At 41.0% G+C, this 15,558-nt stretch overlaps 1 pseudogene; it reads left to right on the top strand.

Annotated features, from left to right (window-relative positions):
• The first annotated feature begins 12,037 nt into the window (after positions 1-12,037).
• Positions 12,038-13,547, top strand: LOC148045633 (small ribosomal subunit protein eS27 pseudogene; annotated as a pseudogene).
• Positions 13,548-15,558: the final 2,011 nt, after the last annotated feature.

Raw genomic sequence — 15,558 nt, forward strand, 5'->3', positions numbered from 1 at the left:
ATTTTCTCAGTGTTGTAGAGGTGCCCAAACACTCAAGAGAAAGGGTGTAGTGTTCTGCAATGTAAAGAGATATGAGGTGAGATTTTAAAAATCCTCTTATCTCAAAATATGCTGCCAATATAGTCTCTTTCTTAAACTAGTGTAACAAGAGAGAAAACGTCCATTCATAAAATGTTCTTTGAAAACTGAAATATCATTTCAATGTTAATGATTATATTTCTACATTTCCTCGTGTCTTCCTCCCAGAACATTACCAGTATTGCACCAATTTTAAACCTAATTTGTGGAAAGACATTTCAAAGGCATTTTATCATCTTTGCCTTATATGATTGTCTTTGTCATCAACCCAGAGGCATTGTGGCGGAGGGGGGTTGTAAAAGGCAAAGAAATGATGACAGCAGCACCATGTTTAATGCCACACCGATTCTGTTTCTTTTTATGTGCATCAATGCTGCTTTTATCACTTTGTTGAAAGTACTGGCTCCTACAGGTGCTGTGCACTGGCATTAATGTCTAGGAACCTTCTCCCTGACATACACATTTCCTACAAATAGAGAAATAGTCAGTCAAGCTAAGCCACGGTATTTATTCATTTCTTTGATACTTCAATTGTTGTATTAACTCAGTAGTTTCACTGTTTGGAGCAAGCATGCCAATAGATACCACAAGTCCTTTGGAGGTCTCCTTCAAAGATGCTTCCCTAGGCCTCCTTTCGATCACTGTTCTGTCCCCCCACTACACATTAGTCTGTGTGCAGCTCGGCATGCAGCTAAACCCACCTATCCTCCTATAAAATGGACTGTCTGCTTAGATCTGAATGCTTTATTGGGAGAACAGGATATGGTGAAACTGAGGAAAATAGGGATACATACAGTGAGAACCAAATACAAGATAGACAGCATTAGGTTACTGCTGAACATAACAATTAATAAATGCAAGCAGTTTGAATCTCACCAGCGATGTTGTGTGTGGGGGATGTAGGTTTTTACTTAGATGACCATGTGGCACAGATTAATATGGCTGCTTCTTTGTGCTTCTGTCTTCTCCACATGCTAAAGGAAATGGAGTCTGGCTTCCCTGCATGCACTTGGTTTGAGAGTGCAGGGCGATGGGTAAATGGATGGAGTCAGCTTCAAACAATAGAGTTGGGACACATTTACCTCTCTGTCACTAGGTGGGGCTAGAGGGCAACAGCAGTATATAACAGTGATGGCAAACCTTTTTTTGGCTCCCGTGCCAAAAGTGAGGGGAGCGCAGGGGGTCATGCGTGGGTGTGCCACACCCATAATGCTATGCACGTGACTCCTCCCAATGCACGCATGAGCATGCAATTAGCCCCCCCCCCCACTTTTGGCGTGGTTTTTTTTGCCCTCCTCGGACTCCAGAGGCTTCCTATGAGCCAAGGAAGGGCAAAAACAGCCCTCTGCCTCCCCCAACACCTTCTGGAGGCCTCAAGAGTTTACATGAAGGCTCTGGAGGGCGAAAAATGGATCTACAAGCAAACTGGAAGTCCATTTCTGAACCTCCGGTTTGCCCGTAGGGCCGGTTTTTTGAGGCGAAAAATGGCCTCAAAAGAAGGGCAAAGTCAGCTGGCCAGCTGACAGGGCAGTGCCTCGTGTGCCCTAGCAAATGGCTACACATGTCACCTGTGGTACACATGCCATAGGTTTGCCATAATGGGTATATAAAGTTATATGTTCTGGCATGACAATCACCCTTTGAACTCTCTGTTGGCTGTTTCGAGCAATTGGCAGTTCCTTGTTAGGCCTGGGGCAATGCAGCTCTGAAATATCCAGCTTTTAAGTGCTGTCAGCATTTTTCTTCCCTTTGTGGTAGAGGGTCCACAACCCACCTTTTATGGGATTAGCAGCCATTTAGCTTTCTCCACATCTTGACCTTGCCATGAAGTGATTCCTGCCACTTGGAGAAATCAACACTGACTACTTATGCCCACTCAGGGACGCATATACGGACAGGCAACAGTGCAAAATTTTCCAGAAAGCAAGCAAACTTATACCACAGAGGTGTGTTATGTTGTGTTGTGTTTATTATACTTGTATGCCGCCCTATTCCCGAGGGACTCAGGGCAGCTAACAAACAAGTGTGGAAGGGGGAGATACAAAAAACAAACAAGACAAAAACAAGATACAAAAAAACAGATTAAAAGCTACAACAATCGCAACAATTTGAGTGGGGCTGGGAACTCATCAGCCCCAGGCCTGCCGGAACAGCCAGGTCTTGACGGCTTTGCAGAAAGCCTGAAGGGTGGTGAGGGTCCGAATCTTCATGGGGAGATCGTTCCAGAGGGCCGGAGCAGATGGAATACAGGGCCAATCTTTGGGAGGGAAAAACACAAGCCACTCGGTCTTGTCAGGATTGAGTGCAAGCTTGTTCACACCCATCCAGACCCTGACAGCCTTCAGGCACTGACACATCACTTCAACTGCTTCACTGAGTTGGCATGGGGCGGACAGATATAACTGTGTATCGTCCGCGTATTGATGGTACTTTATCCCGTGCCGACGAATGATCTCACCAAGTGGATTCATGTAGATGTTAAACAGGAGGGGGGACAGGACTGAACCCTGGGGCACCCCATACTTAAGGGGCCTAGGGGTTCACCTCTGCCCTCCAACCAACACTGACTGCGACCTGTCAGAGAGGTAGGAGGAGAACCACCGAAGAAAGGTGCCTCCCACTCCCACCTCACGTAACCGCCGCAGAAGGATACCAGGGTCGATGGTATCGAAGGCCGCTGAGAGGTCAAGGAGCACTAGGATGGAGGCATGGCCCCCAATCCCTGGCTCTCCAGAGATCATCAATCAGTGTGACCAAAGCAGTTTCCGTGCTGTAGCCAGGCCTGAATCCAGAGGTAACTAAAGGTACAACACACTGAGTGAAATAAGCTCCTTCACATTTCAAAATAATGGCTAGCACTCAGGGAAACAGTTCCAGGTTACCATCATGGTCACCATCTTGACCTTTCACACACACCCTCCCCTTGAGGCCCAGCATCCATCCCACAACTCAGTCCTTTCCAGATGTGAGAGGACTATAATTTGGATAGGACATTTGCTGCTAGAAATATGGGAATTATTGTTGCATAACAGACAGTGTAAACCCGTGATGGTGAGCCTAGGGCATGCAGAGTCATGTTGCCTGGCATGTACGACTATCAGCTGGCCTTTATGCGTGTCGCAGTGCTGGAAAATGGAAGAGCTAGTCATCCACTTTCCGGCATGCACATGAGCGCCGGCCAGATGATCATCGCATGCCTATGAGCACCAGTAACTGCATGTCTAGCTGGCCAGCGTGCATGCACCCACCAGAAACTGGAAGTGCTTTTTCTGGCGTGCACATGCCTCCTGGGCAGCTCCTCTTCCAGGTTGCATCCCAGACAAGGATGTGCATGCAATCTCTTTTCAGCTGAAAAGGTTCACCATCCCTGGTATAAGCCAACATATCTGGATAATAGACTGGAGAGTTCTACAAGAATGGAATGAAAGTGGTTTACATTCTTAGCTGGATTGTGTATCAGTACTGCCTGATCAAACTATACATAAAGGAAAAAAATACATTAAACAACTCAAGAGCAATTTAAACAGCCAACTACAGCACACCTGTCCCTCTGGCTTCAGTAGGATATTTAACATTACTTCCTAACGTCTGCCTCTTTCTCATATTGTCATGTTTTCCCATATACAAATGAGTTCATCTACTTTTCAAAATAGTTTGATTTGTATCTTCATTGATTAAGTGAAAAGCCAGAAGGTTTAAACTGCAGCAATTGATTGATATAAGTGTTAACGCCAATCTATGCAATGTCTTGGAATCAATATACCTTTTGTATACTTAATTAAGAAGAATTTGGCAGTTTCCCAGAGGACTTTGAGGCATGGAGCTGGAAAGATGTAAATACTGCTGGACTGTGCTGGATTGTGACTGCAGCCTGATTTATAAACTAATGTTTATCACATTGTTTTCACAATGATATGGCACAATTTATTAAACATGTTTCGTATGTTAAACAAAACTTTCAAAAAATTTCTTTTTTACTCCGAAAGTATCTCCACCTGTAGCTTTTAGGAATATATGCCCTGGTGTATCTAGAATTAGAATTAGAATAGAACAGAACAGAATATATTCTTTATTGGCCAAAGGTGATTGGACACACAAGGGATTTGTCTCCCATATGCTTACATCAGGGGTGAAATTTAGCAGGTTCTGACAGGTTCTAGAGAACTGGTAGTGGAAGTTTTGAGTAGTTCAGAGAACTGGCAAATACCACCTCTGGCTGGCCCCAGAGTGGGATGGGAATGGAGATGTTGCAATATCCTACCCCCAGGAGTGGGGAGGAAATGTGGATTTTGCAGTATCCTTCCCCTGCCAAGCCCACCAAGCCATTAGTAAAAAAAAATGTATTTCACCACTGGTTTACATACAAACAACAAAGTGGTAATCATATATACCAATAGGAGAAGGTAATAGGAAAGATGAGAAAGATAATAATAATAATAACAACAACAACAACAATAATAACAATAACAATAATAATACAGCCCTACTACATGGGTAAATATCCTTAGGCATAAGACAATGCTGTGGGAATTAGGTGGTCAGCAGAATAATGGCACAAGGGCAAAACCTGTCCCTGTGTCATCCCAAGGAGAGGAGTTGAAATAGTTTATGTCCAGGATGTGTAGTGTACATATTGAGACTGGAGCAATAGGCTCCACCAAGGTTCTCCATTCCAGCGGGAAAATACTCAAAGCCGATTGGCTGAGCCATCTGACAGCTCCCTATAAAGGGGCTAGCTGTCAGGCAGGCCAGTGCTGGATTTGTAAATAGTTGTCTAATAAAGAACTGTTGTTTGTCACTGAAGCCCGAGTCTTGTCTCATCCATTCACCCAATTTAACATGAAGGGTCTATAGATAATTTTCTCAGCCCCCTTTCTGACCCATGTAGTATACAAGTCCTTAGTGGGAGGTAGGCTGGTTGCAATTGTTTTTTCTACAGCTACCTGTTGAAGTCTGTACCTGTCCTGTTTGGTTGCTGTTCCAAACTCTTTTAAAAAAAAGACATCTCATAGGTCAACAGTCTCAAAGTTGTGGCAGTCCACAAGCTGTGTGTAGTCATTTTTTGTAGCCTACAACAATACTTAGAGAAAAGAGAAAGTTGTCTGGTGGCATTGATCCCTGGCCATTTCGGTATGCATGACAGGATGGATGAACTGACAAGGGCTAGGAGGAAGGAAAAAAGGGGAATGCCTGTTAACCAGCATGAAGAAGAATAGAAAGTGCTGCATACACACACACACACACACACACACACACACAAACACAGCAGGAAAATGATTGTGGAACTGGCCAGTCTCAGCCAGGCACTTCAGACTCTCTCCTAGCTAAGGAAAAAATGGTTCTGCTCTAAGCAGGGTCCGTTACTCTCTTGTTCTCCTTATAAACATTTGCCAAATGGTACGGAATGCTAAAACCAGGCAGTCCCTTCTTTTGATTCAACGAAGCCATTCTTTTCTCTGGGAATATGTAGATTTGGTCTAAAAGTCAGACTGGCACTTTCGGACACACACATCCCACTCCAGATGTTATAGCCTCTCTCCTGTTCTGCAGTTTTAATGTGATTTCTCAAGGGAGCGTTAACAGTTGCTAATACTTGAACTTATTAACACCTTTCTTCACACACTTCAATCGCAGTGGGGACAAATATTCTGGAGAGTATTAATCACCAGGTTATAGAATTCATGATGACTCCATCTGTTGAGGATACCAGAATTAGAAGAAGAAGAAGAAGAAGAAGAAGAAGAAGAAGAAGAAGAAGAAGAAGAAGAAGAAGAAGAAGAAGAAGAAGAAGAAGAAGAAGAAGAAGAAGAAAAAAAGCGGAGGAGGAGGAGGAGGAGGAGGAGAGGGAGGGAGGGAGGGGGAGAGAGAGAGAGAGAGAGAGAGAGAGAGAGAGAGAGAGAGAGAGAGAGAGAGAGAGAGAGAGAGAGAGAGAGAGAGAGAGAGAGAGAGAGAGAGAGAGAGAGAGAGAGAATTGCTGGCTTTGTGAACACATTTCAAACAAAACAACTTTTCTTCCAGTACAATTTTTGGCCAGGAAAACACATTGATGAGAATTTACAGTGCCTGAAGGCTAAGACTTGCAAAAAGCTTGGATGACATTCTGTCACACTGAAGCATCTCATCGGGAGACATGAGTGGGTGAGTTTCCATAGAAAGCTCAACCAGACTCTGCATATTTCCAACTTATAAAGGGAGATAGCGCTAAGCTAGAGAGAGTTGTACTGTAACCAAAGAGGCAGGGTTACATTCAAAAGGAAAGCATTAGAGGTTCTTTAAATCTTTTCCAGCTCAGTCTGAACTGGGGAAAAATTCCCAGCGTAATCCTCTCCACGTAATAACATTTTCGCATGACCAGACGATATCATACTAGAGCTTTTTTTTTTTGATTACACGAATATTTGATCCAGGGTTGCTGGGAATTTTCAAAGTACCCCAAATTCTGTACTGCAAAAGAAGAAAGTTGGCAAAGCCCAGACAACTCCACCAAGTTATCTCCTAGCACTACAAAATTGTCAAAGCAACTATAGAAGATGGATGCTTGCAAGTGTCCAGAGTCTCAGGCTGCTGGTTTAGGCTGCTGAAATCTTGCTGGGTTTTAGGATCGACAATACAATTGGACAAATGAAATGAATGGTATAGTTTGGAGTATGGCAACAAATGATAAATTAACAACAGAAATTAAACTTAAAAAAGGGATGATTAAAGTAAATAATTATAATGAAATATGGGGGGACTTTGTAAAACCTTTGTGGAAGGCAAAGGGAATAAACCTACCTATAAAGACGCCATTGGAATATATTGTATATCTAAGAAATATAAGGGGGGAGGTCTCCAGGAGGGTGCACTGTAATGTGTAGTTTTTTCTTTTTTTGTCTTTCTTTTTTTTTGTATTCAGTTGTATATGTACTCTTTATATCATTTGTGTTTAAAAATAAAAATATATTTAAAAAATACAATTGCACAGAATCTAGTACTGGAGATATGTATATGATTAAATACTATCTGGCTGCCTAAAAATACTTAGATGTTTGGAGACAAATGTCCATATTATCTGGCTTGTCGTTCTCAAACCAATGGAGAGATTTAAATGTTAAGGTAAGAGCTGAGTTAATTTCCATGGCGTAGAGGAACCCATCCATCTGTAAATTAAATGTACTTTAAGTCTTGCTGGAGGAAATACCGGTATCTTTAATTGAAAGTGTATCATTCATTGATTGTCTGTGTATTTTCTACCGCCAGGAGATGCCTTTTCAACAATGAAAGCCATTATACAACCCCATTACATTTATCAGGGGATCTTTGTTGTGATTTTTCCCCCTGGTTTGAGAGGCTAAGAATTATATTATTGGTTTCAGCCAGGAGTGTCCAACGTTGACAACTTATGGACTTCAACTCCCAGAATTCCCCAATCAGCCATGTTGTCTGGGGAATTCTGGGAGTTAAAATCAATATGTGTTAAAGGTGCCAAGGTTGGACACCCTGTTTTAAGCCTATTTGAAAGCTTAAAATATTGACTCGACCACATTTGAGTGTTTGGTTTGTTGAGAGGAGGTTCCAGCTGAGAAATAAAAATGGTTTGAAGTGCACTTTGTGTTTGGGCCACGGATTCACATCCATTCACACCACCCAAATGTATTTCAGACAAAATCAAGTTACCTGGGTGTCAAGCAGTTGGATCATATTTTGCCAATCATTCCTTTATATGACATGCATTTACTCTATATTCCCACTAAGAAACACCAGTTCACTCATATGAGATTAATACCCAGAAGTTTAGCTAGTTCAATATTTTATCTCTGGAAGGAAGAATCTCTCATATTTGTACTTCAAAGAACTTCAGCTGGGCCAATGCCCCATTTTATCCCAAGGATCAGTATTCAGTATATTGTTCATTAAATGCTACTGCCAACTACTTAACTGCTATTTTTCCCAGAAATCAATCCCTTTTCTTCTTCTTTTTCTAAATGATATGACCTTCAACTTTATTGCCCATAATAAAATGTGCATACTACCAGTAGTGAAATATTTTATTGCCACAGATGAAATAAGCTAAATTGCATTTGCTCATCCAAACTACCAAACCCCGTTGACAGAAGCCTGAAGCATTTCGATTAGAGAATGGCAGGTGCCAGCTAGCAAGTGGGAGAAAGAAATATTTCATGAAGATTGCCTTCTGAGATTGACCTTCCTACTGAGCTGCTTATCACTACCAATTCACTTGAGCTTATTAATTAGATTTGCACTCAAAATTGAAGATACTTTAGTCACAGATTTCAAAATGTTAGCTCTTTTGGAGCATACAGTACAGGCTGAGAAGAGTAGCGTCCTACAGAAACTCAAATCTTTTCAGAGTGACACAAACACCGTTTGAAACATCTATTTCTAAATGTCAATGGTTCCGAATATTAGTAGTTCAGTGGAGCTAAGAAGTCTGTAGCAGGTTTTCACCCTCAGTGGTCAACATTTAGCAGGCCACGCACTACAATTCTTACTGCTTCTAGGTGTTTATGTAGAAATGCTTTAACACTTAAACCTCTTAATAAAACAATTATTCTGGCTGTTCACATGCAGTCAGTATGTGGAGGAGAAGCTATTTTCTGATACATGTACATCCTTTGTTAACAACATGAAGTAGAATGTCATTAAAAAAAAAACCTAAGGGATCCTGCTGTAGCACACTAAGGGAATGGGTGTTAAGGCAGAACCTGGAAAGTGGCAATCTTTCAATTGTGGCAGGAGTGGCAATTCAGCAATTCAGAATTTTTACTATTGTGGGATGACTCTCATTATAGGCATGATGTGCCATGAACCCCCAGTTTATCAGACATAATGCTAATAATACTCTCTAGTCTAGGCTATTTCAGTATGAGACAGACAGACAGACAAACAGACAGACAGACAGACAGACAGAGCTCGAGAGCCGAGGTGGCGCAGTGGTTAAATGCAGCACTGCAGGCTACTTCAGCTGACTGCAGTTCTGCAGTTTGGCTGTTCAAATCTCACCGGCTCAGGGTTGACTTAGCCTTCCATCCTTCCGAGGTGGGTAAAATGAGGACCCGGATTGTTGGGGGCAATATGCTGACTCTGTAAACCACTTAGAGAGGGCTGAAAGCCCTATAAAGCGGTATATAAGTCTAACTGCTATTGCTATTGCTAGAATGACAGACAGCGTGACAGACAGAGATGAAAGACAGAGAGATATGTAAATAAAATTAATACCAGAGAAAAGTAATTGGCTTTTCAGTTTTCCCTCTTTTTAAAAACCTTAAAAAGCATAAGTAATTGTGTGGGAGGTCCTGCTATGAACCAAGTGTCATGTCTTAATAAGCCATTACTTATCCCTGTGTCAGAATGTGCAAACCTTTAGGTTGATATGCTGCTTTGTATATAAATGTGAGGATATTTTTTTAAAAAATGGGTTCATTTAATGTTAGCTTGCAGACTCTACGGTGTTTCCAGATTACTATCTAGTCTTTTTGTTTTGAAAATATTGATGGCTATGTTAATTCTCTTGATTTCCCCCCTGTGCTCCTATTATGAATGGCTAGCTTGACCCTTCGGAGCTAAATGCCTCTTTTTGTGTGGGTCAGGGGCAGACGGCTGAATTTTCAGTCACCATTCTTCTAGAAAGATTTGCAGAGGCCTATAAAATAATTGGAATGCATGGAGCAAATTGCTTGCTGACATTATGAGCGAGTGGGTCATTCTCAGAACAATAGACACACAGGGACAACTTGTAAATCTTGAGTCCATTCAGAACAGAGCTGGGCAGAGATGGTCCATCAATAATTCTTGTGCTTGTTTCAAGACAGTCTAAATCTCTTATTGCTTTCTGACCTATAAATGCCATTAAAGCTCTAGCACCACCAATGTCTCCCTGAACTGCATTTATGTCTTCTACGTATTAACCTGAGACAGTTCCAACAGTCACAACGCTCATGATAAGATCAGCGAGTTTAGAGGACCTTTAGTTAAATATGAGGTATCTTCCAGGTTGGAAAAAATCAGAATCTGAGCTACGCATTCAGAATGGAAAGGATGATATGCTTCTCTTTCTTTTTTTCTCTCTCTTTCTATTAGGTTTTTGCAATTCTGCTTTTATAGTACTCTGTTTTCCTGAAAATAAGACCACCCCGTATAATAAGCTCAATTGGGCTTTTGAGTGCATGCGCTAAAATAAGCTATCCCCTGAAAATAAGCCCTCCTCACAAAATTTGCAATATAGCAGCAGCCATGAGGTGGCCACACTCGCTGCCTTCTGCACCTCAAACATAATAAGACCTCCCTGAAAATAAGGCCAAGCACTTATTTGGGGAGGGCCAAAAGAAAATAAGACTTTGTATTATTTTGGGGGAACCATGGTATTTTTGACTTGTATCCCAGTTCTATTTAGAATCATGGCTTCTAGTTTAAACACAGTTGTAAGCGCTGTTTGACTGCAGTAGTAATCACTTCTGTAAGGGTTAGGAAAATCTGTGTCACGCCTCAAACTACGTAATGGTTTTGTTATCCATGGTTTGTTGAATCAGCAGTATTAACATAATATGCTAAGCCATAAACCATGGTTAACATAATTCATTGGTTGAGTTCACACACTGTATAAAGCCATAACCAATAAAATGACACTGCAGCTTTCTCTGCTTTGTGAAGCCAGCCATTAAATGATAACAATTTGAGGCTGCCTTGCCAACACATTTATTTATTTCAAGGCAGTGTACACCACCTGTCAGTCTTGCAACAAATTCAGCAAGTGGCTTTCAGGAAATAAAAACATTGTAAAATGAAAGCAAAACAATAAAACTCAATCATAAAACAACAGAAAGCTACATAAAATCAAGCTGAAATAACAACAGAAGAACCTTAAATTGTACAAACCCAGCAGCATTCAGTTCAGCCTCCAAGTCAGCTTACAAATTGATTAGCATAAATAATTTTTTTGGGGGGGAGTATTCCAAACTAGCTAAACTACTAAAAGTATTTCTTCTAAAAAAATGTTTAGGATTGCATTTCTAATTGCTCTCAGGGATTTTTCTCTGGCTCAGCTTTGATGTGAATTGGATAAATATTTGGGGAGACATTGAATGCTCACCTGTCTTTCAAAGCAGGTTTTTTTTTTTAAAAAAAAATCAGCTGCTAGTGCTAGCTTTTGAATCTAAATTTTAAGAATTACACACATGGGCAATTAGTGGAGGATTAAGGCTCACTGGTGCCCTAAGCACTGACAAATCTTAGTGCCCCCCCTCCTTTGTACATACTGTACCAATCTTCATTTGCATTTCTATTACACCAGGAGTCAATCCCTTAGGCTTGTCCTTGCAATAAAACAATAAGTTTACTCTTGGTCTTCAAGAAAACATTGAAATGACACAGTTTAATGATTAATAAGATTTCACACTCTTATTTCATAAAATTAGAATAAAATTGGTCTAGCGATATCACAACCTCCTTCATCTACGTCTTCCACACCTACCCCAGAAGAAAAGGACCCTCCCCCCTTTAAAACCCACAAAAGGTACCGTTTTTCATGGCAGCTAGCAAGATGGTAGATGTAAACTTAAGGATGATCAAATCAGAGGCAAGGCTTTAAAAGATTCAAAACAGTACTTTTAATCCTAACAAAAGAAAACCCAGATGAAAATAAATTCACAGGTTTTCTGTGAATTTGCTTAGTTGCTGTTATTAAAGTGGCACAGAGCAAGAACCTGGTTAAAATGTCCTAGTCTTTATTTAAATTCAAGACAAATTATCTCCAGCAAGATGTGTGGAAGAGCTCTTATTTTCTTCAGATGAAGGAGCAAATCAGTTTCTTCAAAAGAAAAAAAAATATTGAAAAAGAGGGATTGCGTACACTCATCTAACTTAGAAATTGAACTAGATTGTCTGCTTAGTTTCTTGACTGGTGAATTGCTCGTTTCTTCTTTCTTGCTCCACTGAGCAAAGAATAACATTAAAGGGGGATATGACTGAGGAATCCAACCTCCATTATACTACTTGGAGGACCCTGATTGACGGTTGGTGTGCCTAAGCGTAACACCAATACGCTCAAGTGAAGGCTTTTAGCGGATAACAACATGCTGTGTGAATGCAAAGAGACACAGATCCCGGCCCATCTATCAGAAATATGTATTGAGAATGACTTATTTTTGGCCAATCACAAGGCTGGCTTTATTCTGGCAGTCTGAAGTTTGATACGGAAGAAGGAAGAGAAGGAAGGGTAGGGAGGGAGGAAGGGGGGAAGAGGGAGGAGGAGGAGATTATTTGCTCTTGTCATGAAACACTGCTTCCCATAATCCACCTAGTAACTTTTTTGCTTCCATATTTGGTGGATTTTTCCTGGATATCATCTCTCAGTTGTTGAATTGGCTTCACCAGACCCAAAGGTCCATTAAGAGACCAATCCTTCCTTATGTTGTTATCTAGGCTGTCTTCCCACTGACTGTAAAATGTAAGGTTTTGATTCCCAAATAGGATACTGGCTGCCAATTAGTTAGAAATGGCCAGATTTCAATGTTTGCTGTTGAAATATAAAGATCTAAACAGGGATTTTGAGATTTGATAAATACCATTGTTTTATAGTCTTACTAAATCACCATGACAGAATACAATACTTGTGGGTTACTCACAGGCAGGACTTCTCAGTAGGGATACCTTTACTTTGAGTATTTTCTCTTCTGAAGTTCATAAGTCTCCAGAAGGACATCTAGTAGGCTCTTGTTGACTTTTTGCCTCTTTATCTGCTCCTTGCCTCATTAAGTTCTTCTTCTTCGCCTTCCTTTTAGCACTTAGACTTATATATCACTTCATAGTGCTTTTACAGCCCTCTCTAAGCAGTTTGCACAGTCAACCTATTGTCCCCAACAATCTTGGTCCTCATTTTTACCGACCTCAGAAGGATGGAAGGCTGAGTCAACCTTGAGCCTGGTGAGATTCGATCTGCCAAACTGCTGGCAGCTGGTGATCAGCAGACGTAGCCTGCAGTATTGCACTCTAACCACTGTGCCACTCTTTTAAAACTGAATGTGTCATTTCTTTGCTGTTTTAAGTAATTGTTTGCATGTTGTTTTCTTAAACTGATGATTGCAAATCCCTTTAAATTTTGTAGTAATATAAAGTGATGCAGAAATAAACAATATGAGGAATGTTCCAGCTAATATATTTTTCTTTCACAATAATCTCTGCCCAGATGTTTCCAGGAATGAAGGAGGGTGTAACAACATCTATAAGATTATCCCTCCCCCGAAGAGGAGAAGCAGAAGCACAAGAAGAAGTGACTACTGCAGAGCCCCAACTCCTCCTTCAAGTGCCCGGGTTGTTACAAAATCACCACGGTTTTCAGTCATGCCCAGACAGTTGTGTTGTGCATCGGCTGCTCGACTGTGCTGTGCCAGCCCACTGGTGGAAAGGTGAGGTTGACAGAAGGATGTTCTTTCCAGCAAAAGCAACATTAAACAGTGGACACTTGGCACGGGATGGGTGGGACGATGCGTACAATTTCCAGTTGTGACCCTGAGGTTCTCTGGAGCATCGATGAAAGTATATTATACAATGGAGTTGGGGAATGTGTAGAATTATTTTTGAGTGCTTGAGTTGCTACCAATGGTGGCTATGGGATAAGGATGAACACCCCCTCCCCTTGTGGCTCTGGCACTATCCTTGTAGCCTTACCCATTTAATTCAATAAACTTTGGATATAAACACCAAAAAAATATATGTTGTCATGCACATATCATTGTCTTGTCTACAGGTGCCCCTACTTTTTATGATTATAGAGTTAGGGTTATCTGAACTGAAAAATCCAGACAATACCAAAAATTAGCAATTAGGAGTTTCTTTGGTGCCATCTACTGGTCAAACACATTACTGCCACCCAAAAATGATAGTCCTAATTATCATGCTAACTGCAAGCAGCAGTTATATGTCAGCTGATTGGTTTCTGAAGCAAAGAGAATTTTATTGCAAAATAATAGGAATAATCAACCTAGTGCAACTCTCATCCAATCACCCTTCTTAAGTCCTTTTTTAATTTTGCACTGAACAAGATTTGTTCTACTGGCAATAAAGTAAATAAGAAAGAAATCTACCTCCTTTGTGTGACAATCCATGAGGACACCAAATGAGACATTTTGGCTTGTTTTCAAATATGTGTCCAACATCTGCTAAACATTTTGTATGATTTTACAGGTTTTGCACTTGAATCTACTTACCTAACCAGAACCATTCATGATAATCAACTCATGGAATTCCTTGGAAGCATGGGCAAAGGAATGTTGTACAAATTAATTAATTAAACAGAGAAGGGAATTAGGTGGGATTGGAGTACTTTTTTTTTGTCATTTTCATTCAAATATGTTTTTGGCAGGTGAACCTTGTATTGCTTGCCAAATTCAGACCAGAGTATCTTGATTGATACTCCCATTTTCTCTAGCCAACACACTGGGCTAATGGGATTTTGTGAAGACATCATCCTATATATCCTTACTTCTGCCATGTAAGATGATTTTGAGTGATTCTCAGCAAGGATAGCCTCAGAGACTGAGCCAGAAGAGCACATACTTCAGACGTCAATACTGAAATGGGAGTTTCGTCACAAGCCTTATGGTCTAAGCTATTTATGGTGAGAGAATTTGTCTGCTGCAACGAAGAATTGCTTGCACACTTTGAAGTCAAAATATTTTACTATGGCCTAACACATTTGTTAGCTTTTAGGAACTCACAAGACAGCCCCTATTGTCTGTTTAACTGAAGGAGCTATGGTTATGATGAAAGCAAAAAGCTTTTCTTGAGTCTCCTACTAATAAAAAGTATAATAGAGAGGAAACTGTGCCAAATATCTTTTAAGATTTGTGTGAAGAATTGACGATTGTTGCACTCTTCCTTCAATTGAGTATGAAACTATTCTGATCAGCAGAAAGCACTGCTAGATTTTACTCTTCAAAACCCTGCTTCTTTTTTCTTCTTGTTGCTTTTATTTCCTTGAGCAGATTGTTTATTCACTCTAGCAGTCCAATCCCAGAAGTTCTAAAACAGGATACACATTTTTTTAATCTTTCTCAGCAATGACTGCACTTTGTAAACAGCCAATGAAGTTTTATCATAACCACCAAAGGCAACTGTTCCAAGCATAACATTTTGTAATTGAGCTGGACTACAACTCCCATTTTCTCTAGCGAAACACAGTGGGCTAATAGCAGTGGTGGGTTCTGGATTCCATTCCAACCGGTATGGTTGGAACGGCCCCGGCACCACCCACATGGATGTGTGCAGTGCATGCGCATGCGTGCAGTGCATGCATGCGGCACACTTGCCTGCATCGCTTCTGTAAGCCTCCACAAAGCTCCAGCTGCTTGGCAGAGCATCACGCAAGTGCCATACGTGCCGTGCATGTGCGCAGAAGCGCCAAAAGCTTAAAGCACAGGTAAGGAGCAAGGGTGAATGGGTAGACCCTCTGGAGCACCGTACTGGAACGGTATCCAGTGCTCC

This window comes from Thamnophis sirtalis, unplaced genomic scaffold (assembly GCF_051295495.1).
Source record: "Thamnophis sirtalis isolate CommonGarterSnake01/CBP01778 unplaced genomic scaffold, rThaSir2_p1.2 scaffold_5, whole genome shotgun sequence".
NCBI classification, from domain to species: Eukaryota; Metazoa; Chordata; class Lepidosauria; order Squamata; family Natricidae; genus Thamnophis; species Thamnophis sirtalis.